At 43.1% G+C, this 27,204-nt stretch overlaps 1 long non-coding RNA gene across 1 annotated transcript; it reads right to left on the minus strand.

Annotated features, from left to right (window-relative positions):
* Positions 1-382: 382 nt before the first annotated feature.
* Positions 383-26,556, minus strand: LOC131126490 (uncharacterized). The gene is made up of 3 exons (XR_009129167.1): positions 26,502-26,556; positions 1,754-1,983; positions 383-1,603 (listed from the first exon to the last, which is right to left on the minus strand). It is a non-coding gene; the product is annotated as an uncharacterized LOC131126490 (long non-coding RNA).
* Between the last annotated feature and the right edge of the window lie 648 nt (positions 26,557-27,204).

Genomic DNA, 27,204 nt, shown 5'->3' on the forward strand with positions numbered 1-27,204 from the left:
AATGCTACACTATGCTAATGTTATGTATGTTTAGTAACGCTACACTATGCTAATGTTATGTTTACTAACACTACACTATGCTAATGTTATGTTTACTAACACTACACTATGTTAATGTTATGTTTACTAACGCTACACTATGCTAATGTTGATTACTAACGCTACACTATGCTAATGTTATGTTTACTAACACTACACTATGTTAATGTTATGTTTACTAACGCTACACTATGCTAATGTTGATTACTAACGCTACACTATGCTAATGTTATGTTGACTAACACTACACGATGCTAATGTTATGTTTACAAACGCTACGCTATGTTAATGTTATGTTTACTAACGCTACACTATGTTAATGTTATGTTTACTAACGCTACACTATGCTAATGTTGATTACTAACGCTACACTATGCTAATGTTATGTTGACTAACACTACACGATGCTAATGTTATGTTTACAAACGCTACGCTATGTTAATGTTATGTTTACTAACGCTACACTATGCTAATGCTATGTTTACTAATGCTACACTATGCTAATGTTGTGTTTACTAACGTTACACTATGCTAATGTTATGTTTACTAACGCTACACTATGCTAATGTTATGGTTACTAACGCTACACTATGCTAATGTTATGTATGTTTAGTAACGCTACACTCTGCTAATGTTATGTATGTTTAGTAACGCTACACTCTGCTAATGTTATGTATGTTTAGTAACGCTACACTATGCTAATGTTATGTATGTTTAGTAACGCTACACTATGCTAATGTTATGTTTACTAACACTATGTTATGCTAATGTTATGTTTACTAACGCTATACTATGCTAATGTTATGTTTACTAACGCTACACTATGCTAATGTTATGTTTACTAATGCTACACTATGCTAATGTTATGTATGTTTACTAACACACAGGGGAGAGAACAAGTAGTAAAGTAAAGTAAGGGGAAGAGGAAAGGAGACAAGGAGACAACTAAACGGATGGACCCAGATGGGACCTTTAGTGAAGGAGCGCTTGTTTGTGATGCCATTAGCAGGCGAGGTGTGGGCAGAGAGGGTGGCCAATGGCGGGAATGCTGGGTGTTGTTGGGGGGGGGGGTATTGCATGGTGCAGAAAAGCCGGTTTGGGAAGCGACAATCTCTGGAGTCCATTCCATCCTGGCCCCCCGTGTTCAACGGCATCAATTAGGGAGGGGGGGAAAAGTCGGACAAATCCCGCCCACTCCCATCCGGGAACAAGCGCAATCCGGCCGCGCTCTCGTCTTGGCCTTCATTGTCAGGCCGGGAATTGTTGTGCTCTTCCCACGCCGTCCAATCAGATGCGGCGTAGGACGGCGCCGCTGCGCCACATCTCTGCCGGAGCTCCCACTCCTCGCTTTAAGTCCGATATCGGCGCTCGGGCCTTTAAAGCGGCACCCACTCCGCTTCTTATCCTCGCCGCTGTGCTGTCCGTCCCTCATTGTTTGACGCTTCCTCCGCAGCATCTGCGTGGCATCAGCGCACGCCTCCTCGCGCCTCCTTCTCCCATCCCTGCTTCCAACTTCTTCCATGTCTTAGACGGACCAGATACGGTTTTACATGGAAGCCCTTCTCTGTAGACCACACGTAGATTCAGGACCCAAAATCATATTTCAAACGTTTCCCTTTCACTTCTTCACACATCAGATGATTGAATATATCTTCCATCTTATAAGACGTATGAAATGGTATCTTCTATAATATCTGATGATAAACAAGCTAACCAAAGTAGGAGGGGCTTCCTTAGTCGGCATCTCAGGAGGCTTTTTTTTGCATGGATGGATTCCACTCCACTCCCGCCTGTGGTTGTCTTCTCCACAGCTCCACGGACAAATAACATCTAGACCGCCATCTTCAGCCGAGGGCTTCGTAGGACTTCAGGACGTTTGCCACCAGCTGCTTATAATCATCTGCCTCGGGTTTTCCCAGGAACTCTCATGCAAAAAGTCAATTTCTGCATCCAAAAAGAAAAGAGTTTAGGCATTCAGATCTTCTACCTTCTGGTAATCCCTCCCCTTTTGCATCCATTTCCTGTTTTCACCCGAGACGCCATCTTGGACACGATAGCCAATCTTCACTTATACAGATCAATTTTTTTTCATTCTTAAATCATCTTTGTAAGTGTAGTCCAAATATTTAGACTTTATTCACATATAATAATAATAATAATAATAATAATATTCTAACTTTCCCCCAACTTCATCTTCCATCATTGTGTTTCTATTAATAGCCAGACTTTTAAAAAATACATATTTCAACAAACTGCAGCTAAAATGTGATGATTTCTCTTCATGACGTGACAATTTTATTAAATTGAAATTTTTTAAATAAATAAATAAAAATTTAAATAAATTAAATGTAAATATTTTTACTCTATTCTACTATAGCTTTTACTATCATGACTCAACTTTATTTTTGTACATTTTTGTGTCATAACTGTGACTTTATTCACATAATATTTTCCCTACATTCTCATAATATTACAGCTGATCTTTTTTTTGCAATTTTTGCTATTATTGTTTTTTCCCCCCATTTTGTTTACAATAAAAAGAACTTTTTCTCCCATTGTTACTGTTACCGTTTTTTTATATTTCAACTTTTTTTTTTGAAGTAATTCAAAAGAATTTTCTTCTGGTAATATTTGGACTTTATTCCCATAATATTCTAACTTGTTCTCCCAACTGAATTTTCCCCAAAATGACAAGTTTGCTCAGATTATTTCTGATAATATTCTGACTGTAAAAATATTTTTATTAAAATGATTTGTCCTCATATTACGATTCTTATGATGATGTAAATTATGATTCTTACACTTTTTGAATCAGTTATATTTCTGACATTTTTTTAAATCAACTTTCTTCTTGGAAATTTTCATTTCTGTAATATTTTGATTTTTTTCTCATCACATTGTACCCTCTTTTGCATCATTTTTTTCATAAATGACAACTTTATTTGTTGTTTGTTTCTCATAATATTAGAATACTTTAAACCGCCCGGTCTTATTCCTTTTAATATTTCAACTTTATGATACTAAATTCACAATATTTTTCCTCCTATTATGACATCATTCTGGTCACATTATGATTTTTTTTCTCTTAATATTTGGATTTAATCTTGTAATAGTTTTTTCACATTTAATATAGTTTTTTTTTTGTTGATGATACTTTTAGACAGTTTGTAGCTTGCTAGCATTAGCCACACTTGATGCTAACGTGCTAACAGACTGGGTAGCCATTGGAGCGAAGCGTGGAAATGCGATTGTTTGTCCAGAAGGAATCGAACGCAGGCGGAACTCCTGTTGTTGTTGTTGTTGTTGTTGACTCGTCTCAATCCCTTTTGTTCCAACGCGGCTATCGCCGCGGCCCACCACGAGCTAGCGGCTAAGCGCGGCTCGGGACCGTGACCGACGGCATCTGACCGGACAAGAAGGAACTACATCCACTCACGCTCGGACCCCGCGGGGACGGATCCGAGTGTGACACCGCTACCCACGAGCCGCCGGGGTATCGGGCCCGTCGCGCCCACACTCCCTCGGCCCGGGAGCGGCGGAACCGTTCCGCGACACACCTGGGATCGGTTCCTCGTCTCCAGCGGTTCCGCTGTGGTTATCTGCTCGAGGCCAGGGAGCGGGGACGGGCGTGGGATGCAGGGGCCGGACCTGGGTGGGAGGAGCCAGCGAAGAAGCGTTTGAAGTCGGCGAGGGCCGCTTATTGTCTACCCGTCTCGCCGTGTCACTTCCTGTTAACGAGGAGCCGAGCACGCAAACACGCTCTCGTGCTACCGCGCACCAAAGCGCCTCAGACGGCGTGTGGGCGGGTCGCTGCCACAGGCGCTCGCCGTCTCTATGGCGACGTGAAATCACACGTAGGCCGCCGCGGGCCCGCAAGCAAAACCCCGGACCGTCTCGCACAGACGCCGCGCCAGAGGACCACCGAAGACGGCGAGCGAGTCGTCCGTGTCGTTTGCCAGGTGCCAAAATCCCATCAGATGGTAATCCTTCCTAAGTACCCAAAACACAGATTCCCCACTTGGCTTGTCGGTCTTTGAATGCACCATGGTTACGTGCCGTCAGATGCAAAAGCCCAACTTTACATCGTCAACCTCCGTTTTCCCGTGTCACGCTTTTTTATCATACGCTCGTCCTCAAAAATTATTGCTAAAATTTTTTGTGCTAACTCTTTTTGTATCATTTTGCACGTACTGTATCCTTTCACCAATCATATTTCATTCACTTGCCAGCCATGTTTTCGTCCAGTTTTACATTCACAAAATGTAATTCTGTACAATTTGCACGTACTGTATTGATGCTTTTTGCAAACATTGTCCATACATGCAGTTTTCATACAATTAGCATTGTTGCTACAATTTTCCTGATAAAATTTTGTACATTCTGTACTGTTTTGCAAAATCACAAATGTTTGTAAAAATGTGTCATGTCATATAAGTTTGCGTACAAGTGTGCATGTAGTCTATCGTTTTGCAAAAATCACAAACATTTGCAAGAAATGTGTTTTTGCACAATGTTGCACAAACAGCATCGTTTTGGAAAATGTACAATTTTTTGCAAAATTTTTCTCAGACATTTTTCACATACCGCAACGTTTACAATATGGTACATTTTTCATACACACTATTTTCATCCATCCAATGAAATCTTGTATTGTTTGGCAAAATTTTAGATGTTTTGGAAATGCAATTTTGCAACTTTGCAAAATGTGTTAAACAGTTTTTTTACACACTTTTTGTACAATTTTCAAAGTTTTTCATACACGCTTTTTTCGTACAATTTTACGCATAGTCATTTTTCGTCAACGCTCCCTTTCTGCACAATTTTACCGATACTGTGATATCGTACAATTTTGCACATCCTGTACTGTTTTGCAAAATCACAAATGTTTGCAAAAATGCGTCATGTCATATAAGTTTGCGTACAACTGTGCATGTACTTTATTGTTTTGCAAAAATCACAAACATTTGCAAGAAATGTGTTTTTGTACAATGTTGAACATACAACATAATTTTGGAAAATGTAAAATTTATGAAAATTATATCTCAGACATGCTCCATTTTTCTACAATTTTCATATACCGTATCGTTTAGAATATGGTACATTTTTCATACACACTATTTTCATCCATACGATTTCTATGCCGCTTAGCCTCACTGGGGTGGGGGTATGCCGGTCATCATTTTGGGCGTCGTGTATTGTTTGGCAAAATTTTTGAGTTTTGGAAATGCAATTTTGCAACTTTGCAAAATGTGTTAAACTGTTTTTTTTACACACAGTTTTTGTACAATTTTCAATGTACTGCGTCATTTTGCAGAATCCCCAATTATTGCGGAAGTTTTTCATACACGCTTTTTCCGTACAATTTTACGCATAGTCAGTTGTTTTGCAAAATTTAAAATTTTTGCTAACATTTTTTGTAAGCGCTCCCTTTCTGCATAATTTTCCCGATACTGTGATATCATACAATTTTGCCCATCCTGTACCGTTTTGCAAAATCACAAATGTTTACAAAAATGTCAGTTTGCGTGTGCATGTATTCCATCGTTTTGCAGAAATCACAAACATTTGCAAGAAATGTGTTTTTGTACAATGTTGCACATATAGCAACGTTTTGGAAAATGTACAATTTTTGCAAAATTTTTCTCGGACATGCTCCATTTTTGTACAATTTTCATATACTGTATCGTTTAGAATATGGTACATTTTTCATACACTCTATTTTCATCCACTCAATTTCTATGTCGCTTAGCCTCACTGGGGCTGTTTTTCATACACACTGTTTTCGTACAATTTTATGTATATTCAGTTGTTTAGAAAAATAGAAAATTTTTGCTAAAATTTTTCGTCAATGCTCCCTTTCTGCACAATTTTCCACAAACTGCACAGTTTTGGAAAATCAATCATTTTTCCTAAAATGTTTCTGATCCTTTCACACATCTGAAAAATGTACGATTTTTTTTTCCATTTTTTGTCCGTACAAGTTTCCACGTTCGGCATCGTTTTGCAAAGTTGGACATTTTTTCTCCAATTTTTGACACACTGCCTTGCTCGTGAAAAATGGGAGCGACTCCCCCGCATGCTTTTTTCATCCAGTGCTAGGATGTCCCGCTTTGCTGGCGGGCCCTTGAAGGCACCGCAGGTGGGTGTCGGCTTGAGAGCAGGTGTGGGAGGGAACCACAAAGATGGTGTTGATATTGTGAGGGTAAATGTTGGTTTCTAACCCCCCCCCCCCATTCTTTATTTTCCCCCTGATGCAGAAAAAGAGGGGAGCGCGAGGAAGATGATTAGCATAAGAAACACTTGCTCTCCTCCCTGGGGGGGTGTCAGTCTAAGTGGGAGCGTATGTTGACATTTATAACCATCTGGGTGGGAGGGGGGCACGGTTGCTATTTCTCAGCTGTTTAACTTCAATTAGGGAAGGAGGTGAGACACATTTATTGGGGTGGGGGGGGTGATTGAGGAACGATGGAGGACACCGGCAAAGATGGCTGCCCCCCCCGCAGACAAAACCAGGAGGGAACAGGAAATAAAGTCCGCTGTCAGTCACATCTCACAGACTATTGCTTATTGTTTACCCCCCCCACACACTGCAAAAGGGTCAGAGGTCACAACAACCCCCCCCCCCCCCGCGTTTCTCGCCCTCCCCTCCTCTTTTTCTTGTCCACGCGGGAACAAAGAATGGAAGAAGTCGAAAAATATGGAAAGGCAGCACTGCGATCACACCGAGCTGATAAGGGAGCCCGAGGGGGGGGGGGTTTGTGAGCTTGGGGGTGTGGGGTAGGGGGGTGGAGGGGGGGGTGGGGGTGATGTGTGTATTCAACTCTGGGCTGACTCCTCTTATGCTAATACAGCCAATTTCCTCTTTTATTTCATTTCTGGAGCCCCAAATCTGCGATCTGCGATAAGGTTGCCGTGGCGACCGCCTGTTCCCCGGGCGGATGCGGGCAGCCGTGTGATGGAGATGTGTAAGTCGGCGGGAGCAGCAGGGAATGAATAATTTAAAACTCCACCAAGCTGGAGAGATAAGAGAGAGAGAGAGCAGAGGCCTTGCTCGCTTGCACACACACACACACACACACACACAAACACGCACACACGCACATGCACACACACACACACACACACACACACGAACACACACACACACTCCTTCCTGCTCCTCTCCCTGGACATCTGAGGCTTTCTCCTCCAAAGCTGGCCCACCTCCAAGGTCAAGGGCGTGATGGCTAATTGAAGCGGCGCTTGGGGGTAGAGGAGGCATTTGGGAGCGACCTTCGGGGTGAAAGGTCGTTTTTGCCTCCCTGCCGATGCCCGTGCTCGCTAAGCTAACGGCGAGCTACATCCTGACCCACGCAGCTAATGCTAACGTGCTAACGTGGAAATGGCCCCTGGCAGCAAAATGGCTGATGACCTTTAGAGGTCATTTCTGTACACCCTGGCCTGACATTTTACAGAAAAAAAACGTGTTTTTTTTGCAGTGTGATGATAGTGTGGTGGTAGTGTGATGGTAGTGTGGTGATAGTGTGATGGTAATGTGATGGTAGTGTGGTTGTAGTGTAATGGTAGTGTGGTGGTAGTGTGATGGTAATGTGGTTGTAGTGTAATGGTAGTGTGGTGGTAGTGTGATGGTAATGTGGTGATAGTGTAATGGTAGTGTGATGGTAGTGTGGTGGTAGTGTGATGGTTATGTGGTGATAGTGTAATGGTAGTGTGATGGTAGTGTGATGTTATGTGGTGATAGTATGATGGTAGTGTGATAGTAATGTGGTGGTAGTGTGATGATAGTGTGGTGGTAGTGTGATGGTCGTGTGATGGTAGTGTGGTGGTAATGTGGTGGTCGTGTGGTAATAGTGTGGTGGTCGTGTGATGGTAGTGTGGTGGTAATGTGGTGGTAGTGTGATGGTAGTGTGGTGGTAGTGTGATGGCAGTGTGGTGGTAGTGTGGTGGCAGTGTGGTGGTAGTGTGGTGGTAGTGTGATGGTAGTGTGGTGGTAGTGTGATGGTAAAGTGGTGGTAGTGGGATGGTCGTGCGGTGGTCATGTGATGGTCGTGTGATGGTAGTGTGATGTAGTGTGGTGGTAGTGTGGTGGTAGTGTGGTGGTAGTGTGGTGGTAGTGTAATGGTAGTGTACTGGTAGTGTGATGGTAGTGTGGTGGTAGTGTGATGGTACTGTGGTGGTGGTGTGGTGGTAGTGTGATGGTAGTGTGGTGGCAGTGTGGTAGTAGTGTACTGGTAGTGTGATGGTAGTGTACTGGTAGTGTGGTGGTAGTGTGATGGTAGTGTGGTGGTAGTGTGATGGTAGTGTGGTGGCAGTGTGGTAGTAGTGTAATGGTAGTGTACTGGTAGTGTGGTGGTAGTGTGGTGGTAATGTGGTGGTAGTGTGATGGTTTTGCTGTGACAAACAGAAGCATGAAATCTGCTGAAGGAGAACGTTGGTGACCTCAAGCTGAACGCAACTTGGCCTGTGCAGCAGGACCATGATCCCAAACACACCAGCAGGTCCAAAAACCACATGAAGACTTTGGAGTTGCCTAGTCCAAGTCCTGACCTGAATCCTTTTTCCCACAGGGGGCCATGTAGCTGTGGATGTTTTTTTCTCCCTTAATAATAAAAATGTTGATTTAAAACCATAAAGCATTGAGTTGTGTTGCTATTGGCTAATATTTACATTTGTTTGATGATCTGAAATATGCAGAAAAATAAGACATGGAATATTTCTACTGACTGCTGCTCAAGCTCTGCAACCATTCAGTCCAGTGGACAGTGATCAATGATATAATAATCATTATTATATTATTAATTAGCTTATTATTATTACTATCATCATTATTCTAATTGTTACTAGTATTAGCCTGCTTATTGACTTGATTATTAGCCTGCTTTGGCCCTATTATATGACATTTGTAAAAATTTGATTTTTTTTTGTAAAAAAAAAAAAAAATCTATAAAAAAATATAAAATTATTTAGGGGGGCTTAAGAATATTTTAGGCCTAATGACGCCTGAGTAGTCCATATCAAGGCTGGGGTCAGATCCAGGTGAGGTTTGTCCACACAGGTCACCTCAAGCCAAGCGGGACACCGCCATCGTGCTGCTCGGCGCCCGGAGCACGATATGGAAAAATGAAATCATTTTCATCATCAAACTCTCTCACTCACACACACACAGACACACACACACACAGACACACACAGACACAATATCCCTTCTTCATCCCAACATCTGGCCCTCATGCTGAAGGAGAGGATAACCGCACCTCCCCCTGCCGCCACATGGTGGCACTGCCGCCCCTGGCTGCTGGAGGAGGGCTGTAGGCTGGAGGAGGGATGGAGGACGGAGGCTGGAGGAGGCCCAGCCAGGCCAGCAGAGTAAACACAGCTGAGCAGATCTTCCAGATGATCCCGATAATAGCAAAATATTGGCCTGTAGAAATAACACAACACGGAGATAACGCAACACTATCGCTTTTGATCGCGATACCGCAACTGCAGCGGAATATCAACAAGAAACCTGAGCAGAACCAGACCGCGTCGGAGAACCTGGGAGATGCCCGGGAAGGCCCGGGATGACGTTCCCCGGAAAGCCTGAAACAGGAAATGCCAGCCAATCAAGCGCCGAGAATTTTTCTTATGATGGCTTTAATTAAATTACTCCCAAATGATCTCCGTTAAAGCGCCATCCCTATAAAGGAAGAATAATAAGTGGAATATATTTGTTGCCTTTTAATTACGTCTCTATCGGAGCCGAGTGTGTGTGTGTTTTTTTTGGGGGGGGGGGCTCAATTAAATCTGATGTTAATTAAATCTGATCTTGTTTTGTGCATTAATCAAGCGGCAATTTTAATCTAGTCAATACGCACGCAATGCGGATGAAGAGCCAGTGTGACTTTAATTTCATGCTTGTGATGAATGTTTCATATTTTATTTAGCCGACTTGCATTAGTTCCTAATCTCACCCCCCCGCTCCACCCATTTTTTTTTACCCAAAAAGCCCCCCCCCCCCACGCCAAGCTCTCTGAAGCGTCCACTGCTGCGGAGTTATTATGTCAGGGAGTCGCGTTCAAATGTGTGCTATTTGTGCGCCGCTCCCGAAATGACGACGTACAGGAAACGCACAGGCTCGCCGGTCACGTGACGATGCCAGGATATGCCCCCCCCCCCCAAAAGAAAAAATGGCAGTGGCTTATTTCTGGCCATGAAAGCTGATTTTAAATCCATCCCGCAATTGTAATGCTTTAACGGCGCCTCAGATGCTACAATGCTACTCTTCTTAGCGCTTCATGGAAAAAACAAGCTAGGAAAATAGCACCGAAAAACCCGCATTCCCATCTTCCCTTCTCTGCCAAATTTCATGAAACTTCATCTCCACGACTGGAAAGACGAGATGCAGATCTACTTACTTCCACCAAGTAGGATTCCTCATAAACGGAATATTTTCCTGGTTGGAGCATAGAAGACCGCTTAGAGCCTTCTAGACATGAAATAACACCCCTATAGTCACCTTTACGCTACCATTTCCCAGGATAAAAACAGAAAATAAGACGTTGGGGGTTGAGTTTTAGCTTGGTGGGGGTCACTGTGCCTGATGTGAGATCATTCAAACCTGCAATAGTAGTCTGGTGCTTGTGTGTCTCACCCAACATTGCAGTATTTGCTAATATTTGTTGCTTTTGTGATAGCTTGAAAACGTAAACAAAGATACCGTCATCAACAACACAGACAATGACTTGTTTTACATTAAAATAAATTTTAAAAAAAGAACTATTTACTACATTTGCGTGTGCGCGCGCGTTAAACTTTCAATGCCTAACCTTCTGTACGCTACACTTCTCCCAGCTCTCTCACTTCCTACTTCCTGTGACTTCCCCATGATCCCGTCATGTATTGAACTCGTGGAGAGTTGCGTCATCACCTCGTTGTTGGGATCAGGTGTCCGGGTTGAAGGCATTCCGTATTGATTCTCACAGGTTCCAAATCAGGAAGCTTGTTAGCATGCTAATTGCTAACCATGTTGCCCTCCCGGGTGAATATTTACTGTATGGTCAGCAAAGTGCGACCCCCCCCCCATCGCTGTCAGTGCTTATTTAACGGCTATACCCCCCCCCAATGAATGCACAGATAGCGCGGCAGGAGCACATTAGGCTAATTAACAAACTCATTTCAAAAGTGTTGATTGGCGCCCGAGTGCGAGTGCGGCAGGTGTATGCAAATTGTTTGTTGGCAATGGAGGAATTTAAATTACAGTTCAATCACAGACAGAGTGGGGGGGGGGGGGGGGGGGGGGGGGGGGGGGGTTATGGGGTGGGGGGGCACCCTGTGATTTCCCGCCGCCACGCTCAGTTGATATTTCACTGGGTGAGGATTGAGTGCCACGGGTGCATTTCACACCCTGAATGGGGGTGGTGGTGGTGGGATGTGTGTGTGTGTGTGGGGGGGGCAATCTGGCTCAGCCGACTAGAACAATAATTAGAATGGAGATTAAATAAAAATAATTAGAAAAAGTTCATCTAGTTTTGATGTATTAATTATTCCGCCCCTGCTTTATTCCGAGTCTAATTATCTGCTTCACTGGAAATGCCGGCGTATTTTTTTTTTTTTCCTGCGAGTCATAAAAAATGACATTCATGTAATTATGTCAGCAATTTGGGAGGAAGTCAGCTAAGCAGCACACACACACACACACACACACACACAGTTTGAAGTAAGTTCTAACTACTTATAAGTTGGAAGTGAGCGTTGCTTTCAAGGCGGCGTGGAAATAATAGAATGCACTGGCAGATTATTTACTCCTTCAACGCCGTCTCACCAGAAACAACACTGCGTTCTTTCTTTTTTTTTTTTTATCCATTCTTGGTCACTAGATCATCATTTGCATATAAATGGAAATATTTCTTGTGAGACGTTTGAGGACGTAATGTGCTCATTTTTCAAAAAGTCCCAACTGTGATATCTGTATTTTAGGAGTCAAGCAGTTTAGGGAATAAGACCAACTGGGAAAGAAATAAATACAGCAGAAGAAAGGCAGAGGGAGTGTGCTGGGAAGAAATGGGGGGGGGGGGTCCGCCTGCCGAGGGAACCTTTTAAGATGTTTACTACACATCTTGCGTCGTCTCCGGAGAAGACGGCGTGAGAGATGAAGAGGGAGAGATAGCCGCCGGTCGGCCGTTCTCGGGCGTCGGAGGGACTAAGCCGTAATGACTTCAGCTTCCCATACCTGCCGCGCCGCCACAAAAGCAATAAAAGTTGCATAAACAAACTTTACAGATGTGGGGAAATGTATTAGCGCCGATAGCGGCCAGGAGACAATGTGATGGGAAAACATGGCAGGGGAACGCCGACACCCGGGAAGTGGGAATAGTCTCAATGCATGCGCGCCCAAAACAATACAGTTATGACATAAGAAAATAAGACGCGTTAAGCATGGAAAACCTTGTAAATAGTTTTCCAAAGGGGACCTATGAATCTTTTCCCTCTTTTCCGCCCTAAAAATGAAGTTGAACCATCCCTGAAAAAAAGTTTGGGATGATTCCAAACGCTGGGTTTCTGGGAGTTTTTCTAACACTGGCTCTATGTGACATCACAGGGATCCAGGCTTCCTTATATGGGCGTTTCCTTATAAACCTTTCTCAATTTATGAGTGTTAGCTATGCTAGCTCCCAGGAAATGGAATGAGTGGAAAAGTGCATCCATGTCATTTACGATCAACTCCTATAGCCACTAGATTAGAAAGTAGGGTTCTGCAGTAGTCCAAAAGTACTCGGGAGTACTTGGGAGTGTGACTAATCACTTGCTCGGAGAAGGCTTTGGTTGGAAAACATTAAAACAGATCGTTTTGGAAATGTAAGCTGGAATAGGTGCCGATTCTGGAAGAAGTAGAAAGCTTTGTGTGCTGGTTATTGTGTGTAGCTGCTCTATAGGAGTCCACAACTCCATACAAAGGGTGCAAAAATGAGCATAATAGGTCCCCTTTAGAATTATTCGACCAATATTAGATTATTAAAGTGCTCCTTTGGCTAAGAACAATATGTCCACTTACAACTTATAACCAATAACAATACTAGAGTTACATGTGCACCCCCTACTGGAAGAAAAGGGAAAACTTGCTTAGCTAACTGCTATGATGCCTTTTCAAGCATATTTTTGTCCGTTTTACACTAGAAACTGTTGCAGATAATAAGTCATAAATACCAGGAGAGGGCACAGTTAAATCTGCCCATCGTCCACGGGCGGAGACGCGTAAGCAACCACAAAAAAAGCCTTTTGTCACGTCCTCGCCAAGAAAAATGAATGTTATTTTATCAACCAGGTCAGAAATTCTCATGCTAGCCGCCAGTAAAAACAATCCAAGTCATTTCTCTCCGTTAACAAAACAACAACAACTAATTACTGCCAGTCTCTGTTATTATTACTATTAATAATCATCATCAGCAGCATAATAATAGCTTTACCGTTCCGACTAACGATAATAACCAACACTCAACTTCCTGTTGTTGGACCCCAAAAAGTTCCATGATGGTGTTTGCTTATGTGCCAGCAGAAGTGGGGGCGGATCGCTTACTGACCCCTGGAGTCCATCCCCAACACACACAGACACACACACACACACACACACACACACACACACACACACACAGGTTAAGTCAGAAGGTTCTAGAGCAGGTCCCATGGTGAACATTCATTTCTTAATGCATTTTGGATCCCGTGGGGGCCCGACCCAGCAGGAGCCCACTCGGGACCACTCTGCTTTTAATGGGATCTTGTGTGTGTGTGTGTGCGTGTGGCTTTCTCCACATCCACTGGTGATTGTCGTGTGTTTTTAAACATCGGAGCGGTGCAAAGACAAATAAATCCGCCATTAATTAGCCAGGCCGACCGTTTGTTGATGCTATGTCTGCCGTGGGCGGCGGCTAATCGGCGCGGGGCGGTGTTGGTGACACGTGCTGTTATGTCAAAGTCGTCAGCTTGATGGAACGAACGACTCTTTTGGCCCTCGAGTCTTCCACTGGGCCGTCTGCAGCGTTTATGTCCTTTATATTTATTATTTCCCATCAAGTATTATGACTCTGAAATGGACTTTGACAACAAAAAATAAACTCCTGTTCAAGCAGCGCTAACTTATTGGCAAAACTAATTCATTTAAAAATGATTTTTTAAATTAATAAAAAAAAATTGTCACTAAAATAATAATATAATAAATATATATATATATAATAAAATATATATTTCAATAATAAAATACATACATTAAAATAAATAATTCAATTTATACTGTATTATAAATAATACAATAATGGAAATAATTTCTTTTTCTAATAGTTTTACATAAATATATGGCAATAAAATAATTCCTAAAATTATATTTTCTTTCAATTAAAAAATGTAAAAAATAAAATTCATACAATATCAAAATATATATTAGAAATATATATGTGAAATGGACTTTGACAACAAAAAATAAACTCCTGTTTAAGCAGCACTAACTGGCAAAACAAACTCATATAAAAATGAATTTTAAAATTATTTTAAAAAAATTGTCAATAAAAATATATATATTATATATATATATATATTTCAATAATAAAATACATACATTAAAATTAAAATAAGATAAATATTAAAATATTAAATAAATGTAAATCAAATTAAAATAAATAATACAATTTATATATTATTACAAATAATACAATAATGGAAAGAACATCTTTTTCTAATAGTTTTATATAAATATATGGCAATAAAATAATTCATAACATTATATTTTCTTTAAATTAAAAAATGTAAACAATAACATTTATACAAAATCAAAATATAAATAATATAAATAATAGAATAATTGAAAATAATCACAACATAAATAAGCTATAAGGACAAATAATATATATATATATATAGTTAGTTGCATGGTAGTAGTTTTAGGAGGCGTCAGGTCGTTGTTGGGCCAACACAACAAAGAAGTGCATTTGGGGTCAGCGAGCAATCCTCAACACTCCATCACAATAAATGGAGCCCCTCAATTAATGCATTAGAGGGGTCAGAGGTTATGTAAGCACGCTCCTCTCTGCCAGAAGTGGGCGGAGTCTGGTAATCCAGGAAGTGTGGAGGTGGCGCCCGATTGGCCGCAGGAGAAGAAGCAAAAAAAAAAAGGAGCAACGCCACAATGTTCTTACGTTCCCACGTCAAATCATCTTTACACGTCTGGCACGAGAGCGACTTTAAAAGCGCCGGAATCTTCTTCTTCCTGACAAATCCTCCAAATTGTGCTTGGACTGTTGACTCGCCTGAGAGGAGCGTGACCTCCGAGCTCTGGCCGTAATCCCCCCCCCTCCCATCCTCGCTCTTGTTGTGCGGCGTGACGGGCTGCGTCGTTCGCTAATTAGCCACTGACCTCATTAGGACGCCTTATACAGCATCTCGCCTTCCACGTGGGTCATTGTCAGCGTCCCATTGGACCCGTTGGAGATAATAAAGGCTTGAAAACACCAACAGAGGGTACTATTAAATCAGGCCTAACCAGGTGGCTGCCCAAACGGGCTGCCTGAAGAATTGCAGCATATTGAACATGCTAAATTCATATAATTTCCCATCCTTATGTGAAACATGAACACATATTTCTTTCCATTTTCTGTGCATTATAACATAAGAAAACTAATTAGTATGAGCTAGCTTACAATGCTATCATTGTACTCCTATTTCCACTATGAAGCCATTTAAAAATTAAAACCATGGTTCCACATACACTGATGATATTCTGTCATAGTTGCAGTATCTCGTCCTATTTGGATGATTTAAAACATTAGCCAAATGGCTACACATACGTATGCTAGTTCCTTCTTATACTTATGCTAGCAGCATAGATACAGCGACAACACTGACGATGTCTGCTCTGCTTGGGATGGCTGTGTCTTCCAGCACAAGACCTGTTGTAAGGAAATATGTCTTCATCTTTCACATAAGGATTGGGAATGAGAAGGGGAAATTTTTTTTTCTACCGTTTATTTTTTTTCAAATTATGCAATTATATATGTATATAAATTAACTGAGTTAAGTTAATTATATTTATTAAAAATTAAAATTTAAAAAAATGCAATTTTTGTGTGTGTATATATATATATATATATATATATACACACACACAAAAATTGCCATTTTTTTATTTTAATGCCAAATTTAAAAAATTGCAATTTTTGTATATATATATATATATATATATATATATATATACACACAAAAATGCCATTTTTTTATTTTAATTTTTAATAAATATAATTAACTTAACTTAGTTAATTTTTCCCTTAACTTGAAGCCATTGGAGATAATAATGTCTTTGAAACACCAGCAGAGGGCACAATTAAATCAGGCCTAACGAGGTTGCTGACTAAATGGGTTGTCTGAAAAATTGGAGCAGAAAGTAAAAAAAAAAAAATGCTACCACAAATTGGTTATTTTATATAATTTAAAAATCTATAAAAATATACTGTATATATATATATATATATATATATATATGTTATATGTTTTTTCACCCCCCATCCTCCTTCCTGATTGAGATAATTGTGTGTGTCGGCGCTTGTTAGTAAAAAGCAGACCTTAAACAAAGGCATGCTGTCACACACACACACACACACACTTACTTTGAAGTCGGCCCACTCGGCTCTTTGAGGTGGGCCGACCGCCGCTGTGTTAATCAAGCGTGACGAGAACATGGCCTCTGTGCGGTCGAGCGGCCTTTGCTACTGATGGCTTCCCTCGGCCACTGTGCAACGTGTGTGTGTGTGTGTGCAATGTGTGTGTGTGTCACTGATTAACATGACTATGGGGCTGACACACTAACAGGGCACCGGCACCATGATCATAAAAAAATCATAAAATACAGCCAGGGTCATTGTGGTGTGACCGAGTCATTTCTGGACTTTTTGTGACTTCTTGAGGATTCTGATTGGCTGAAAATGACGAAAGGTTACAGGGATGCGTACACTTACGGGTTAGAGCGCCACCTGCTTGAAAAGGCGAACATTGTATACGTGACGTGAGGATTCACGCCATCCTGCATGCTAGCAGACAGAGACACCATGGGGGCGGGGGGTCAGTTTCAGGGGCTCAGACTGGGGGCGCACAGACAGTTGAGTCATATTTCAGGCTTGATTGGAAGTGACAAAGTGTTATTGGAGGACTGGCTCCCACAGCATTGTTTGCTTTGGAAAGTCAGGGCCAGATTTATTATGGCTGAAAAACATGAGGGAGATCGGAAGTGGGCTGTCTGTGGACCGGAGGACACGGGAGAGGATGCGATGGAACACACTGCTCTTCAAAATGATGAAAAGGAACACATTTCAGCGCTCGTCCGTGACGTAAAAGACGGTTTTCACGCAACTGTTCCAAAAGTTCCAACCCGGGTCTAAAGACAATGGCGGCGTTCCCGGCCGCGTGTTTTCATAGTTAATGGACAGTGTGGACAGGCTAAGCTGACTATTTGACTAACCTCGCACTGACCCCGCCCCCACCCCCTCCGCCTGGGAGAGGGGGGGGCGGTGTGGTCCTAAATGAATGAAGGCTCTGGCTGGCCGCTCGCCGCCTCTGTTATGTTTGGCTTGGCAGGTTCCGTCCACACGGGTCCGCGGCCCCGAAAAGCACAAATCAGCTGACTGCTGCAGAGTGCTCGTTTGATGTCGCCATGTTTGTTTGGCCGGCCGCCGACTCACACTCAAAAACCCCCGCAGGTTCCAGCCTTTCGTCCACACCGTGTCCTTAAAACCGGAGCTTTGGAAGATTTCAGTGTTGGTGTGGGAAGGGTCACATGGATCATATTCATAATGATCTTTGGGTGGTGGTCAATGGTGAAGAATGATGTGTGCTAAACAAAACAACAGGACGCATCTTTTCCAAGTGAAAGATCTCCGTACTTTGTCAACAAAACGGAAAATATTCCATTCCTAACAAACCGATAATGGACAATTTTCAGTTTCACCTGGATGCTTGTGACCTCATCTGAAAGGGAATCCCGGCCACCCCATGAAGAAAGGTCACTTCAACTGCTTGCAGCCGCCATCTTGTCCTTTCGGTCGCCACCCAAAGCTCATAAACGTGTCATGTCCGCATATGAGCGCCAAAGTACTGGGACTCATCCCACCTCCAATGTGGAGATGTCCTTTGGCGGCAAAAGCCGTTTGTTCTGGTGAGACTTTCTGCAAAACTGCGGACATTTTTCCCAGGCATACCGTGATGGACCTTGCTTTGTGCACCGGGAACAGAGGAGGCCCTCGGCCGCGGCGTTCCCACAAAGTCTACATTGCTTGGTCCACGGATTGATTAAGAGTCCCACTTAGTTTTTGTCCGTCGGTCCTGTGTTGCCCGAAGAGTAAAATGAGCAAAATAAAAGGCGGAGATGTGAGATCCAGTGGCTGATCCGTGGGCACAGTTTGTGTTTCCCCAAACAACAAAGCAGCCGTCCATCAGCAGCCAAGAGGCTGAACGTGATGCCGATGAGTCAAAGATGGAGTGGAACTAAAGACACAAAGAAGGCGAGCCGGGGTGGAAGCTAAAGAGAGGACCCGGCTTGGCGGCGAGGAGGTCCAAAGCTCTTTTTCAAGGGACAAATCCAGCAGGTCCTAAACAGGTGGTGCCAAGAACTGAGCTGCCTGACAGACGACAGCGGGGAAAAATGAGGAAAAAAAAAAAAAGACAATCCCAATTTGGAATCGGCGTGGTGTCACTCTGTCCAAAGGAATCTGCTCACATGTCCTACATCCTCACACCATTTCAGGGGGATGAGTTCGGATCCTGGTTCCCGGGCCTGGCCGTGAGGTCATTCGGGGGTCAGTCTTCAGGTGCTGATGTGAGGACGATTAGCCTAATGTGATTAGAGGCCAGACGCCGCCGTCAGAAGACACAGGTGTTGGTGGACGTGCTAGTTGCTGGGTAGCTAACAATAACAATGACGACAGACCTGGGCCAAGACCTTTATTAGGTCCGAAGATGATGTCAAGTCTAAAGGATCAATGAAGAATTTCAGCAAATGAGGACAGACTGTGTGACTTTTGACCTGGGCGTGGGTCGGTCCAGACGGAGGACGGCAGCTGGGATCCATATCCCCCCCAGACGAAAACGCAGGATTTTGGAATATGGAAAATTCATTTGGTGGATATGAGTCAGTCGTGTTCACTGCAAAACCATTATAGCGTCCCCAGAACGAGGGGACACTCCAAACATTAAAAATTGGGGCCAAAACGAACAGCCTGCGGTTTGATTATGTATCGCGGGTAATTGATAACTGATCACAGTTTTGTTGTTGAACGCGGCCTATTATTACTAAAGACAAAATCCATATGATAAAAACGGCTAAATGATGTAACTGAACTAGAAATACAAGACAGGAAAAGCTCTGGAATTGATCTTACATGGATTATTTATTGTTATTTTCATAATAATTCTAGTAATATGAGTATAAAGCCATTTAAAGCCGCAAGGAAGTACAAGGAACTGCTATGTTATGTATTTTTCTCTGATTATGTATACTACATATAAATGCAAGGATGACTTTGAAAACTCGCAAAACCTCAATATTAGAGTTGCATAAACAACTATTTTATTAGTTGATTACTATAAGCTTGCCTTATGGATATGGAAAAACAAATGAATCAAATACCAAAGTAAGTGTCAATGAAGTGGATAATTACATAATAAGCAATTAATTGATTTATACCAAAATATTTGTCGATTAATTGGACAATTGAGTCTTCACAAATTTGATTAATCGAATACCAATAGTTGTTGATTAATCGTAAAAGTGAGAAATCAATGAAACACCAAAATAGTTGTTGATCAATTGTAGAGAGTAATCATCAATTCAATGATTAATTGCATGCCTAAATAGTTGTCAATTAACTGGATAATAATCACCAATGAATTGATGAATCACCTACCAAAATAGTTGTCCATTAATTGTGTAATTGAGTCTTCACAAATTCGATTAATCGAATACCAATAGTTGTTGATTAATCGTATAAGTGAGAAATCAATGAAACACCAAAATAGTTGTTGATCAATTGGATAATCATCAATTCAATGATTAATTGCATACCTAAATAGTTGTCAATTAACTGGATAATAATCCCCAATAAATTGATTAATCACCTACCAAAATAGTTGTCCATTAATTGGATAATTGAGTCTTCACAAACTCGATTAATCGAATACCAACAGCTGTTGATGAATTGTATAATCATCAATTCAATTAATTAATCGAATACCAAAGTACTTGTCAATTAACTGGGTAATCACGTAATCACCAATCAGTTGATTGACTACAAAAATAGTTGTTGATTAATTGGTAATTTTCAATTAATCCAATAAAATAAAAAATAGTTGTTGATTAATTGGATAGGAATTTTCCGATTAGTGGAATGGCGAAATAGTTGTTCAACTAATAGTTGTTCAACTAATCATCAATTAATGGTGTACCAAAATGGCTGTCCATTAATTAGATAATCGAGTATACATGGATTAATTGTTGCAGCGCTAATCAACATCAAGCGAGCGGCTGGTTTTGGACCCGGACAAAATAGACATATTTCAAGAAGATATGAATTATTTTTCGATGTTGGCCATTTTCTGGTGGTGTGGAAGGTAATTGTGACTGTACTGCATTAAAAACCGATGCAGTCCTGGTTGTGTCTCAAGTCTCCTTGGTCCTCAGAGGATGGAAAGACTGTCTCAGGTGAAGTCTAGGATTTGTTTCTACCAACAACAAAAAAAAGAAGTGCTTTGTGGCAAACAAAATGCTCGGGTTTCCTCAACCTGGAGCCGGTCCAGAGACGTGGGACGTGGTTCTGTTACCGGGAAAGGGCTGTGGGAATGACCCTGATGGTCGGAGATACAAGTGGACTCTTTAAGAAGCTGTCAATCATTGTTTCCAAGTCCTTCATTTCAATTCTGCACCAAGACGAGTAAACCTTGAACCGTTTTGTTTCAGTTCCGACTCCGTCCACAAAGTCCCTCCTGTAAGAACACCTGTCCGCCTTTGGAGGGGGTGGGGGGGCATCCTGGAGGACCTTAAGGTCCTGGGGGCCAGACCCGGAGCTTCGGCAGACCCACCTCGTCTTTTGTCCCGGGCATGTGAGCGCCGCTCGTATTCCTCGCTCCCATTGGCGGCTCCGTAAGGGAATACCCCACCTACACGGGGTCGGGACCGTGGTCTCTCCGTGGTCTCCGTGATGAGAGTGTGTGTTTGTTGATGTGTGTTAATCGAGCGACGGGCTGAATGGCGCACCTGTGTCATTGATGCAGCCGTCCCCGCCCGACCTTCCACCTGGAGCGCGTAACTTTAAACCATGAAAAACCGGAAGCGTCCACGGTCTACGTGCGTGGGTATTGTGTGTGTCGCGGTTGTGCGACTGGGTCATGCGCGGGTTGCCTGATTGAAAAGACAAAACTTCCTACACGAGCGAACAATAGTTGCACTTCCAAGTGCGGGGTTCACACACGGGGCCCAGGAAGCGTACAATAGGCTGTTTGGCAGCTGGGAACATGTGAAGCCAGCTGTGAAGGACATTAGGCCGGGCCGCCCGGCACCATGAGAACCGCATTGTACAGGAGACAGCACAATCTGCCCCCTTTGGGAGGCGCGTTATTACTGCCTTTATTGTTATTGCTGCCTGTTTGTTGAAGGGACGGGCCTGCCGGGGGGGGGGGTAATCCGGCCGTCAGCACTCCCGCTAATGACCTAATTGGTCTCTCCCAGTCAAAACGCAGCCCTCTGCCTCACGGAAACGCTAAGCCCCCCCCGCCCCCAATCCCCTCCCTCTCCACGAGCCGGGGAGACTTTGCCGAAGTGGACTCGTCACCGCGCCGACTCGCATTGTCGTCATTCCTTTCTCCATCGCGCACAAGGAGGCGACTTGGCGGGGTTTAACCTCGCGGCTCAAAGTGGCTGATGTGTTGTCAGACGGAAGCCCGCTAAAGACGCGCGACTTAAGGGAGCGACAATGAAGCGCTCGTCAGAGTCGGAGCGACAACTTCAATAATGACTCGTCCAGTCAGCTTCTGTTGGGATTTATTCTACTAACAAATCGGAAACTTTAAACTCACTGTTGGCCGCTCTTGTCAGCAAAATACTGCTAGCTTAGCTTTGATAGCTCAGGACCATGTAGCGGAAAATATTTGTAGCGAGAAAATACTTTTGCTATGGTTTTTAGATAATTAGATGCGTACTGTCAATGTACACGCTCTACACCAAAACTTGGTTTGGTGGCCCGCTTCCATTTTGGGCAACAGGAAGACAATATTAATATTTATTATAACAGGTAAAAACTGGTAAAAATAAAGATTAAAAAAGAAATATTTCAATAAGGGATGTTCCAAACAAGATTTTATGATGTCAATACTGATCTGGATAATCCATGAGTAAAACCGGCTGATACCGATACCGATACCAATACCGATAGAGAGCCCATAGATGAAGTGTAAAGTGGAGCTGTACTACTGGCTATATTGGGGGGGATCGACATTTTAAAGCAAGTATCGACCAATATCGATACTGTCCTTTTTCACTGATATTGGCTGATACCAATCGGTGGCTGATCGATCGGATCATCCCAAATTTTAATACATTAATTCATTGATTCATTTTCTACCGCTTATCCTCATGAGGGTTGCGGGGGTGCTGGAGCCTATCCCAGCTGTCTTCGGGCAAAAGGCGGGGTACACCCTGGACTGGTGGCCAGCCAATCACAGGGCACATATAGACAAACAACCATTCACACTCACATTCATACCTATGGACAATTTGGAGTGGCTAATTAACCTAGCATGTTTTTGGAATGGGGGGTGGACCGGAGTACCCAGGACATGGAAACTCCACACAAAGATGGCCGAGCGTGGACTCGAACTCGGGTCTCCTAGCTGTGTGGCCGGTGCGCTAACCACTTGGACCAAATAAAATATTTACATAAAAAAAACAAAGAGGGGGGCACGGCGTTCGAGTGGTTAGCGCGCAGACCTCACAGCTAGGAGACCAGGGTTCAATTCCACCCTCGGCCATCTCTGTGTGGAGTTTGCATGTTCTCCCCGTGCATGCGTGGGTTTTCTCCGGGTACTCCGGTTTCCTCCCACATTCCAAAAACATGCTAGGTTAATTAGCCACTCCAAATTGTCCATAGGTATGAATGTGAGTGTGAATGGTTGTTTGTCTATATGTGCCCTGGGATTGGCTGGCTACCAGTCCAGGGTGTACCCCGCCTCTCGCCTAAAGACAGCTGGGATAGGCTCCAGCACCTCCGTGACCCTCGTGAGGAAAAAGCGGTAGAAAATGAATGAATGAATGAAAAACGAAGAAAAATACATAAGAAAAAATATTTTCATGGTACAATACAATATGCTACACTAAAACAAAATGTAATGACCTCCAGAACCCCCCCTTTCTCTCTTCAATTGCCATTGTGTAGCCTTCAGCCTGGTGGTCAGGCACCACAGGCCAGCAGCGTTTCATCAATGAATTACGTTAAAATAATAATAATAATAATAATAATAATCCTTTAGGACAACAAGACATTCCCTGTGTGGTTGTCCAGCAAATATGAACGTAAAAGTGACGCGTCGCCAGCGACTTGGTTCAAAGCAGTGACTTTTAACGAGGTCTGTCCAGAAAGAAGTGGTCTGTCCGGAGGTGATGAGTCCAAATGAAAAGGGTTCTCCCATCACGGGGGGGATCTGCCGCCTCTCTTCCTCAGCAGAATAATCCCATCAGTGGATCGGAGTCGGAAGCGTTTGACTGATGTTACTTCACATGATTTCTGCCTATTGAAGTTTGGATCTTTTCATTTTTGCTCTCGCAGCCTTTTCAAACCGCTCCGCCGCCATGCGGCTTAACCCCGCCGCCGTGAGACCCCCCCCCCCCACGCCACACCTGCACATCTCTCCTGGAGTGGACCGGTTCTGGTGTTAATACTTTTACTGCGGAGAATATTCACACCCTTTAAGTGTCCTTCTGGGAAGGACAAACGGCATCCATTACCCCGACCACGGCGCTCGGTACCCCACCGGGGTCCGACACAAAACCAGCAAATGTGGTTCCGCAGCGAGGTCAGCTAACGCTAATCCAATCAAGTAGCGGGCAGCCTCATCTCACGGTGCCACGCCGCGTGAGCCCAGGGGTCGGGGGTCGGAGGTCGCAGGGCGTCGAGGTGAGGCGGTAGTGTTCTTTAGGATCCTGGAGCTCATGGGTTAGTGTAACTGAAGCTGTCAGCCGGTCCAGAGGTCGCCTCCCCAAAGCACGCCGGCTGTCTCTTTTAATAGACTAAACACACCCGGCGCTCTGAAGCGACACACGATGAGGAGCCACAGGATTGACTTCATAATTGGGCCCCCGCCGCCCCCCGCCGCCTTCCCTGGCAATTTTCTAATGCTTAATGGACACGGACAATAACATGAGAGGCCCTGCGCTTTGACTCGCAGCTTAAAAATGATTAGGAAAAAAAAAAAAAAAAGTAAAAAGCTTCCAGTTTCTTCTTTGCCTTAATGAGACAAACCCACAGCACGCTGACATGTACTACAAATACTTTCTACTACCGCAAATTGGACACCGCCGTACATAACCGCCTCAAAGTCTGGGGAAACAGTGTCAAGGCGCTTTGGTGAAATCCTGGTAATTACAACTTCTGAACAACAAGAGTAGTTTCTGACGTGTGTGCTAGCATGTACGGAATATTAGGTACTAACTATTAGTACTGCAAATTGGACACCACTGTATATACAGTCTTCATGTGTTTTTTTGGTCAGCTTGAGGTCACCAACGTTCTCCTTCAGAAGATTTCATGCTTCCGTTTATCACAGCAAAACAGCCCCAGACCACCACACTACCACCACCGTATTTTATACTGCTTTTGCTGAAATCCCACATGGAACGGGCCACACACCTTCCAAAAAGTATTTTCCCAAAGGTCTTGTGGATGATCAAGATGTTGTCGGGCAAAAGCCTTAATGTGGGTCTTGGAACTTGTTGTTGTTGTGGGGTCTTTTGTGACCTCTCGGATGAGTCGTCGCTGTGCTGTTGGGGTCATTTTGGTCGGCCAGCCTCTCCTGGGAAGGTTCACCACTGGTCCATGTTTTGGACATTTGTGGATAATGGCTCTCACTGTGGTTGGCTGGAGTCCCAAAGCTTTAGAAATTGCTTCATAACCTTCTCAATTAATGTCGGTTATGTTTTAACGGGGCAGGTTTGGATTTTTTTTTCCTCCCTTAATAATAAAAATAAAAAATTGGGAAGGGGGCAAATACTTTTTCACATCACAACAGCCATGTCAACTTTTGGGGGAAAATGTCAAAAGGTTTTGGTTAAATTAAAACATCCGAACAACAAGAGTAGTTTCCGACGAGCATGTTTGCCAGACTCAAGTCTAACTAATATGGGAATAATGTCATAAGGAATTTTGAAAAATTACAAAAAGAAGGCAAAATAGTAAAAAAAAAAAAGATGGAAAAAACAGCAGTTATTTGACAAAAATAAAGTCAAAATATGGCAAGAAAAAATCAGATTTGTATGAGGACAAACTTGTTATATTATGAGGACAAATAAGTATAATAATATGTCATATTTACAGCTTGGTCTGAATCCAAAGCGCCCCCCCCCCTCCCACCCCAGTCCCAGTCTCTGCTGTCCAACTGCACTGTTGAACTTGGCCTTGCCGTCACTCCAACGTAACCAAATACCCGGCACAGACCTCGGGATGGGGCGGGGGGGTGGATGGAGTGGGAGGGTGCGGGGGCTCGGAGGGGGTGGGGGTGGGTTAGGGTGATGGGCTCCGCTGGGACACCGAGTGCATTTCAAACCCATCAGTGTCAGTTAAGCTAAGTGGTGACATAATCACCATCGCCATGGACACTCCTCTGGGATTGGAGGGAGGATGGGGGGTGGGGGGGTGGGGGGGGGGGTAAGGTTGGATTGGGCGCTCAGACCTTGCCCTCCTGTCACAGTGGGTGGGTAAAAAGGGAGCGCAGATTGGGGGTGGGGGGGCAACTCAACAGTTTCTTGTAGTTTTATCAAGTATGAACATGGAAGTATGAACACGCTGCTCAGTGCTACCCCCTGAGGCGCAGAGTGGTATTACATGACGCTATGATAGGATGGCTTTTCTCTACTGTTGTACTCTTCTTCTACATATTCGCTGTTACCGGGAAGAATACCAGACACCACATCTCACTTCCATCTCTCTTAGAGAGCAACAAATGTCACATGACCTCCCAGATGTCCCATAATGAGGAAGAAGACAAAAGAATCTTATCAAGAGAGCCGGCCAATTAAGATGGCCGACAACAAGACGCTGCCATCAGAGGCTGGGAGAACACATCAATGGAAAGAAGAGAACTTTACTGAAATAATGAGCACCAGACGTATTCAATCATATTCATGTTAGCAAAGTAAGCAAACTAAGGTCTGAAAAAATAAAACAAAACCATAATATCATAAAACTTACAGCATTCCTGGGACGTAGGACTCATGTCGTCGATCTTTCTTACTGGCGAAACCCGGAAATAAGACCGGAAGTAAACACCGCAAACCGGAAGTGACTTTAGTAATGAATTAAAAAAAAAATTTTTCATCGAAACAACTTGTAATTACTTTTTTTTTACAACAATGCCACGAAGTTATTTATTTAGTGTTTCAAAAATGTCTTAAGGGCCAGACATTAGAAGTTGGTTGGCTGAGCACTAGATGGCACTAATGAATGACAATTACACTCTGTTGCTCTCCCCCCCCACATACTAACGCCAAATATGCACTCCATATATATATTTATATTTATATATGTGTGTGTGTGTGCTCACTCTGTAATTACACACACACATTTTTATCCCATTCTTATCATTTTTATGTTGAGTTCACGGCTCCACTGGAAGCACCTTCAATCTCTTTAATGCATTCCCGTCTCGATTGTTTGCTGTTTTAATTACAATGTTAATGCTGCGTGTTCATCAACAGACAATTTAACATGCTCAGCAAAAGAAACGCACAATTTAATGACCTTTAAATCTTAAATAACAATTTCCACTCCGCCCTGAACGGGAATTGATTGCATTTGTTTAATTAACTTCCAGGTGTCTTTATCAGGATGGACTTCTGACCTCTGACCTCGGCGTGTTACAATGCAAATCATAATAATACATAATATAAGTAAC

Source organism: Doryrhamphus excisus, chromosome 3 (genome assembly GCF_030265055.1).
Source record: "Doryrhamphus excisus isolate RoL2022-K1 chromosome 3, RoL_Dexc_1.0, whole genome shotgun sequence".
Taxonomy (NCBI): domain Eukaryota; kingdom Metazoa; phylum Chordata; class Actinopteri; order Syngnathiformes; family Syngnathidae; genus Doryrhamphus; species Doryrhamphus excisus.